The following is a 7,774-nucleotide window of genomic DNA, read 5'->3' as shown; positions in this document are numbered from 1 at the left end:
CCACGGGCTTGCTGTCATAGCAGACAGAGATAAGTTGTGTCCTGCAACAACTTGTGAGTCAGTTCTCACTAGAGTAAGGTATTCCTGTGACTGAGAAAACACTTTGCTCCTGCCTAGGCACACTGTGTAGTCACGGTCATCGTTGCATTCGTTAACATGAGTTCTCAAGGACATGTTTTAACTTGTCATGCTGTTAGAGTGATGTCAAGCCCACTGAGAGGGACATCAAAAGGGTATTCGTGAAGTATGAGGCCAGCTCCATCAGGAAGGACAGATTCTCTTGCAGCAGTTCATAACAGAGAAGTGACATCTCTGGATTGCCACTTCAAGCCCACAGTGCTATCTAAAGTGACATCTTCATGTTGCAGCATGAAGCCTGTAGCATTATGTGGAGTGACATCTCCACAGAACTGACTGAAGCCCATGCTAATTGCAGCTCAATCTTGAGAAAAGAGTTTTGCAAAAACATTTCTGTAAACCCTCTGAGGAGAGCAGCAGCTAGCAGCGCTGGGCTCCAAGTACCAGAAAGTGGTTACTCCTGTTAAAAAAAAAATAATGTGGCATCTTCCCCCCGAGTTACAAGAACAGATCGCCTTTGATAATAAGAATTCATTTCACTATTTATCTGAAAAGTCACTTCAATTTTCCTCTTGCAAATATGTCAGGGAGAAAGTGAATCTCTTCCCTACACTTACAACTGTTCAGCTTTGCCTAAGGAAAATTAAACAAGTGAATTATTTCCTGAAAAAAATGTGGAGTTTTACCTGATTTCTACCAGTTTGAGGCTGTGCCTTGATGACTGTGCCTTTAAGCAAGCGACCTTAAGCTCTTGCTGGTCTGGGAATCAAGGCTCACAGACTCATGTCTATCCTTTACAGCTGAGTAGTTCTCTTTCTTTGAAGGTCTCACCAGGGCTGCCTCTCTAATTCTGGCTTTGATGTCATTATCCCAACATCCCTACTCCTTCCCAACAAAAGAGCCTGGCAGACTGCAAACAGCCACAATCCAAAAAAGTGCAGGAACAGAGGTTTGGACTTAGGGGTACAACAGGCATAACCAGTGTGAGTAGTGTGTGTTTGGGGATGGAGTGGGTGTTAATGTAATAGCATGCTTCCATCACCCTGGCCCCCAGCCTTTGAAAGTGAAAGGGCAAAGAGGAGATACTCCTTCTCAGGACTTGAATGCTGTTACTTTATATATTCTTATATCATTATGGGATGCTCAGGATTCTGGGTTTGAGCACTAGCCAGTATTCTCAGATGGCTAAATTTTAAATGCTTGACTCAAATTTTAGTTTAGTTAATGACCCTTGTACTTAAGTCACCATTTTTTGCTGGTTTAAGGCACTTCAGAGGTAAAGAATTAATTACATACGTAGACATTGACAAAATCAGACCTCAGTTCTTAATAAGTTGTTTTCACATACATTTTCAACTTTGAAGTGATTCAATTTTTATCACACATTGGTTCAGGTAAGCCCCTTACTCACAGGTTTTGTTTTCTAGGTATGTACTTTTAATAATTCTAAGTATAGGGAAAGGAAAGATTTTCTCCTTTCTGAAATTTTCTTTTTGAGGATATTTTACAGACCCTTACATGCTTTCTTCTGCTATACTAGTGGAAACTTTCTCTCCAGCTGGGGATATTAAAAGTTGTTATATTTACCATGAACCCACGTTTTGTTTTTCATATGTGGGTCTAGTTCAAATTGGCAGTGACAGAAAAGTTACCTAATATGCAGTACAGGGGAATTCAAACTTGCTGCACTAGTTACTCTCAGCATTGACATGATGCAATTTAAGGTGCAAGGTGACTACCCATCAGTAGGAAAATGTCATTATTCACCACAAATAAACAGAATTACCTGTTCTTAAAAACTAAGGTCGTCTGTTTCACATTCTATCCACCTTGGGCTGATTAGAGCAAATTAGGTCCTGTGTTAATCAGCTCAAGACATGTGCTGTAAATGTAGAAATCTGTTATTTGATTTTATTCCAGTAACTATCAGAGAGCTTGTATACACAATGAAGAATGCAGAAGTATGTAACCTTGGTAGGGACTGATCCCACCAGATTTTGGGACTTAGGCTGAGTGGTCTCAACAGTTTAAATAGGACCCCTCACACAAGTGAACACTGCATAATGGGCATGGTGGGAAGGTGGTTTTACAGCCTGCCAAGAACATCGTTTTAGCTCTTTCTACCAGTACTTTACTTATTTCTTAACAGTACTTACTGCACCTTATCTACCCTAATTTTGCAGAATCTCGAAATTAGAAGGTTTAGCTGCATCTTTTCAGTCCCATCACGAATGAAGTGACAAGACCAACACTGGACAATTATCACTTTATATTAGAATGAGACTTCATTCATGAAAGGTCAGGGGACAGTTAAGTCACTCCTTTTTTAATTTAAATTTCATTAGTTTTGCACATTACATTTGTCATGACTATACTAAAATAAGTCCTCATTCAGGTCATCTCTGAAGAATGTAGGAATGAGAGTCTAAGTGGATTGTTTCTATTCTTTGCTTTACTGTTTCTTCTCATATGAGCCTGGGCAAATCAAAAAAACTTCTTTTTCAGCTGCTAAAAGAAAAAAATAATGTTTGATACCTTCTGTGAGTTTTACTTTTCTCATAGAATTAAAATGCATTCAGAGTCTCATATATACTCAATAAATCTATTTTTATAAACACCAAATAAATGCATTTATAAACAGTATTTTTTCATTTGTTTTATCATCATTTCAATATATTTCAATAACACTCAACTTTTGGACTTTAATCACTATCCTCCAAGAGCTGCACATCTCTGCTTCATAGGTGATTGTCTTAAAATCAATTCACATTTTAAAAAATCATATTACTACAATATATTTTTTGGAAAAGCTTGTGGGTATTGTATTAAAATTCATTCAGACCTGAAAGGCAAAGTGACAAAGCAGAGATTGAACAAGTTTACAGGTCAGAAGTGCAAATTCTTCATGGATACATATCAGATGTTTTAATTTGTGTTGAGCATATACTGGTGAAATTATCCTTCCTTAAAATTTCAAATTAACAATATCATTCTCTTGTCTTTGCTGCATCAGAGGTGTGGGGAGTTCTCCCCTCACATTTATTTGCACAGTTCTGAATGCAACGTCTGTTGGCTGATTTGTGCAGTAGTGTTCCATCGATAGCCTGGAAATAGTAAGAGACTTTTTAGTTCAAGGTAAAGATGCTGTAGGTTTGTGCAACTGGGGATTTCCTTCATTACAGGTGAATTCAGGGCCACGCTGAGGGGCAGTGCCAGGAGACCAGACACTACGTAAATTCCCAAAATGGGAATGAAAAAGAATTAGTGGCTCTATGACTTGTTACTGGATGAATTTCCCTGTAAACGGGAACTGCTTCATTAGCACATACCCTCTCCTTATCGCAGGACTAAAACCAAATAAATCAAACCCTGGCTAGACTTAACCAATATTTTTTGTCATCATAATGTCTCCTTTTCAAAAGAGTTACATGATTCAAGTTCATTTTAATAGCAAGCAATGAAGAAATTACAGTTGTTTCCATTCACACATAGCTCTAATGGGAAAAGCTTGACAGTAACTGCCGTTTCAAGAAATTCTTAACTTTTTCAGGAAAGGCACTAGTGTTCCTACATAGGTAATTACATCATGATTCTGAGGTTTTCCAGAAAAAAAAAAGAGACAATATCTTTTGTTCCTTAGATTGGAGAGGACTAACTGGGAAAGAAAAAAAATCTCTTCAGGTTAAAAAGTAAGTGATTGTGATGGAAAGAGTCAATTACATCATTCATTTCCATAGAAACAAAACTTGTAAAAGAACAATAATGTTAGCAGAAGTTATTTGAAACAGCTTCCTTGTGAGTTGATATAAAACTCCTGTGAAAATATGAGATAGATAAACAGAAAGATTTGCTCCTTCTATTGAGTGCTGATCTGCTATTTGTCCTCCTTCTAGCTCTTTCCCCTTTAATATTTTGAACATCTTTGGAACAAAGAAATACTCCTTTGGCTCTTTTATAGCATAAAAGCAATTTTATATTTTTTATTCATTCTTTCTTGGCCTATCTACTTCCCCCTCTCTGCTCTTCTGCTTTCCTGTTTTGTTTGTTTTCAGCTACCTTTATCATTTTCCTTATTGAAACCATTTTCTTAACAGACTCAACAAAATAAAATATGCAACATTGGAATAAAAAAAAAAAGGAGGTAAATCCCAGAATAAAAATAAAAAAAAGTCAAAGCACTAAAGCACTGATGGCAGAGGAAATCTCACTGACAACCTGCATCAGCAAGGATTCCTTCACTTTTACTTTTCCTCTGAAATATTACCATATTCTTCGCTAATCAAAGCTCAATTTAAATGTTGAGGAAGACAGAGAGAAAAATGCTTATCTATTGAAATCAGAAGCTTCTTGAATCTTCTGCTATGCCAAAGCCTCTCTTTACTCACGATAAATAGAAATGTACTCTGTAAGTAAATCCTGTAGGTTTTTCTGTGACTACTTTCAAAGTAAATTGCTATGTAATAGTAAAAAGGATACTAGGCTAAAACTAGTTGGGAAGTGCTGCACTGAAACTACTCCTAGAAATGTTATGAACTTTCCTTTATAGCCAATGACTTCTTTTACAAGAAATGTGGAAAACATTAGCTAAAATTGTGTTGGTCTGTACAATTTTATTCTGTTAAAGACAGGTTTTATGATACATTTAGCCTTTTAAATGACACTAATAGTCTCTGGAGACACATGGTCTTTCCTGCAGTTCAACAATTAAGTCTATTTCAATGTTATTTGGATAAGTTGAAACAATTCAGTTACTGTATGTCTGCTCAGTGGCATGTACTGTAAGGCTAATGGAAACCACCTAGAGTTAACTTAATAATAAGGCTTTAGCCAGCCTTAGACATCCACCTAACTTTTGGAGGGAAGGCTGAAAAGTGAGAGGGTGGAAGGGTCATTTTATTGGCAGAGAAAAGAGTGTATTTTTCATCTCTCATTCCACACATATGCACCCCTCCTCCCATCCACCACCACACACACACTTCAAAAAAAAAATGCCCTAAAACTTACACAGGTCATAAGTCTGAGTTGATAATGAGCATGATTAATCACAATTGTGTTTCTGTTTCTCCTCTCTCTCCTTTTGAAATGTGTTACTTGCTAAATTGTACTAGCAAAGTTTTTAGATGTGTATGCATATAGGCACACATCATGCAATCCTTACCATATATAAATATATTTACACACACACACACACACGTATATGTATATGTATATGTACATGTATATGTATATGTATATGTATATGTATATGTATATGTATATATGGCATGTTATGAATTGCTCATACTTCTGTGTATACGTGTATGTTTATATAAATTGTCTTATGTTGCTATGGCTAGACTGCTTCCACTACCAAACTAGCCCTTTTAGACCTAGCTTAAATATCTCTATACTGAGTTACTAAGTAGACATATATATATAATCACATTTCTTACCACATGATTAAAAAATAAAGAAAAAGTGAGAAGAAGTAATTAAGAGGGCTCCATACATAAAGTCTTGGCTTTATTTCAAATCTCAAGCCTTGAACTAATCAGACAGAAGAAGGATAAAATGTACAGGGGGAGCTAAATTAATCACTGGTTAAATTGGTTAATAGCTCTCTATCAACCTGTACTGGGAGTAGGAAGTGGAAAGTGCTGATAGAAATCTACTTCCTACAAACCTCAAGTTTTCCCAAACTTTTGGGTCTTGAGAATCAAACTGAAAATATTCTGTTAGGCTTGATGTAATGTCAGGTATTTCTCTGGGCTCAGTTAAACCTGTGTTAAAACCATGCTGCTGAAGCACATAATTAACATTGGTGTGACACAGGATAAGCCACAGGCCTGATCTGTGCATGAACTACCTGAGGAGACTTGTCTGATCATGACATACCACTGGAGACACAAATGAGAAAATAATAGCAATTCCATGGGTGAAAATTGCACACAACATGTGGCCATTCAGCTCTGGAGAACTTGAGAAAAGGTAAAAAGAAAAAAGAAAACAAAAAACAAAGCATAGGAAACAGATGTGTTTTTCAAAAATTTTTGTGCTGCCACAAACTTGACTTTACACACATTCATGCAAAACCAAGATGCTGGTGAAGATGTTTCTAATATTACTGAAATTACTCAAAGTACTCCTAGGAAACCATCTCATCCATCAGGACCAAAGGTGGAGAATTTTTGGGGTAGAAATTTTGTCAGACAGCTCCAGAGGATTAGACTGACCGTGTAAAACTCATTCACACTCAGGTGTTTGAGTGGCTGTACTTACTGATGTACCCGCATTAATGTCAGGTCCATGACCACAGTCCAGATCCAGCAACAGAAATAACTGCAAATGCACCAGGCTCCAGATGAGATGTGTCTCATATGTCCAGGAAGCCAGTAGATCCTGCCCAAAGCAGCCAAGTAGTAGCACACAGCTAAAAGGGATGATCTAACACGAAATCCAGTAGGACTGGAAGGTCTGCAGTGCCCTTCTCAAGTGTTTGGCTTTTCTGAAGGGATTTTCTGAAGTGATGACCCTCCTGTGAACAGTTACAGCAGGAAGTTTTCCTCAGAAAAGTCCTGACAAAGCATATATCCAGGCAAATCCATTAACTATACTGAAGGTTGAATTTTGGGGATGATCAACACTGAATTTGACCTAGAAATTACTAGAATACAGCATTGCAAACAATTAGCTCCTTTGTCCAAAAGGTGTCTTTTTGCTAAAGTGTGGTGGTTTATGAAGACTGGGCTCATCCTTCTGCATTCATTTAAGAATTTTCAAGGGACAACAAGAATACAAAATAAGGTCTGTGGCGGAGCTTTTCTTTGATCTAATACAAACAGACTACTATTCTGCAAGCTGCAAAAGTACATTTTAATTACCACGGTGAAAGCAGATGTAAAATCAATAAGGTGTTTTATTTCTCTCATTGATGTGTATAAATACTTAGTTTACAGCAAGGTTAAGCTGAGTTTTCTGTCATTAAATGTAAGGATTGATGCAGACCATTCAAACCAGGTTAGAGCACCAGAGAACAGAGTATCCCTCTATGTCACACTATCATCTGAAAATATTCCTCCAGTGCTTCAAAAATTATTTTCTGGGATATTGAGAAATTTCTGTTTTCACCCATTTTGGATTGAAGGCTATAATGGACAAAACTTTATTCCAAATAACTGGGTCAGTGATTCCAGTGTTTATACAACTGTGCTTGCTTGTCTTAATTTATGAAGTAGCTCAATTACTATAGCATTTCTTGGGGGATGTCTCATTTTAATCGAATCATTTATTCTATGCTCAGAGGATGTATAGAAATTGACGGTAAGTTCCTGTTCTTTATTTTAAGCAGAGATGGATACAATTCAGAGCCTGCCACTGAAATTCTCTCAAACTTTGTGGAAAATTCAGGCTGTATTCACAAGCATCATATGCCTAACACTTTTTTTTGTTTGTTTTGGTTTGGTTTTTAGTTTTGTTTTGGGGCTTTTCTGTTGTTTTATTGGGGTTTTTTGTTTGGTTTTTTTTGTGTTTTTTTTCCTTTTTCTTTTTTTTTTTTTTTCTTTTTTTCTTTTCTTATTTATTAGGTGAAAGACTCATAGTCTCCTACTACCCTGGACTTCACTTTGAATGGAAATAAGCTTTAAAAAACTCCATGGAGGAAAGGCTGGCCCAGCCAGAGCAGCACCAAAATGGACTATGCCTCTACTACAGATGCATC

This window comes from Sturnus vulgaris, chromosome 1 (assembly GCF_052056855.1).
Source record: "Sturnus vulgaris isolate bStuVul1 chromosome 1, bStuVul1.hap1, whole genome shotgun sequence".
In the NCBI taxonomy this organism is placed as follows: Eukaryota; Metazoa; Chordata; class Aves; order Passeriformes; family Sturnidae; genus Sturnus; species Sturnus vulgaris.
This window is presented reverse-complemented; position numbering follows the sequence as displayed.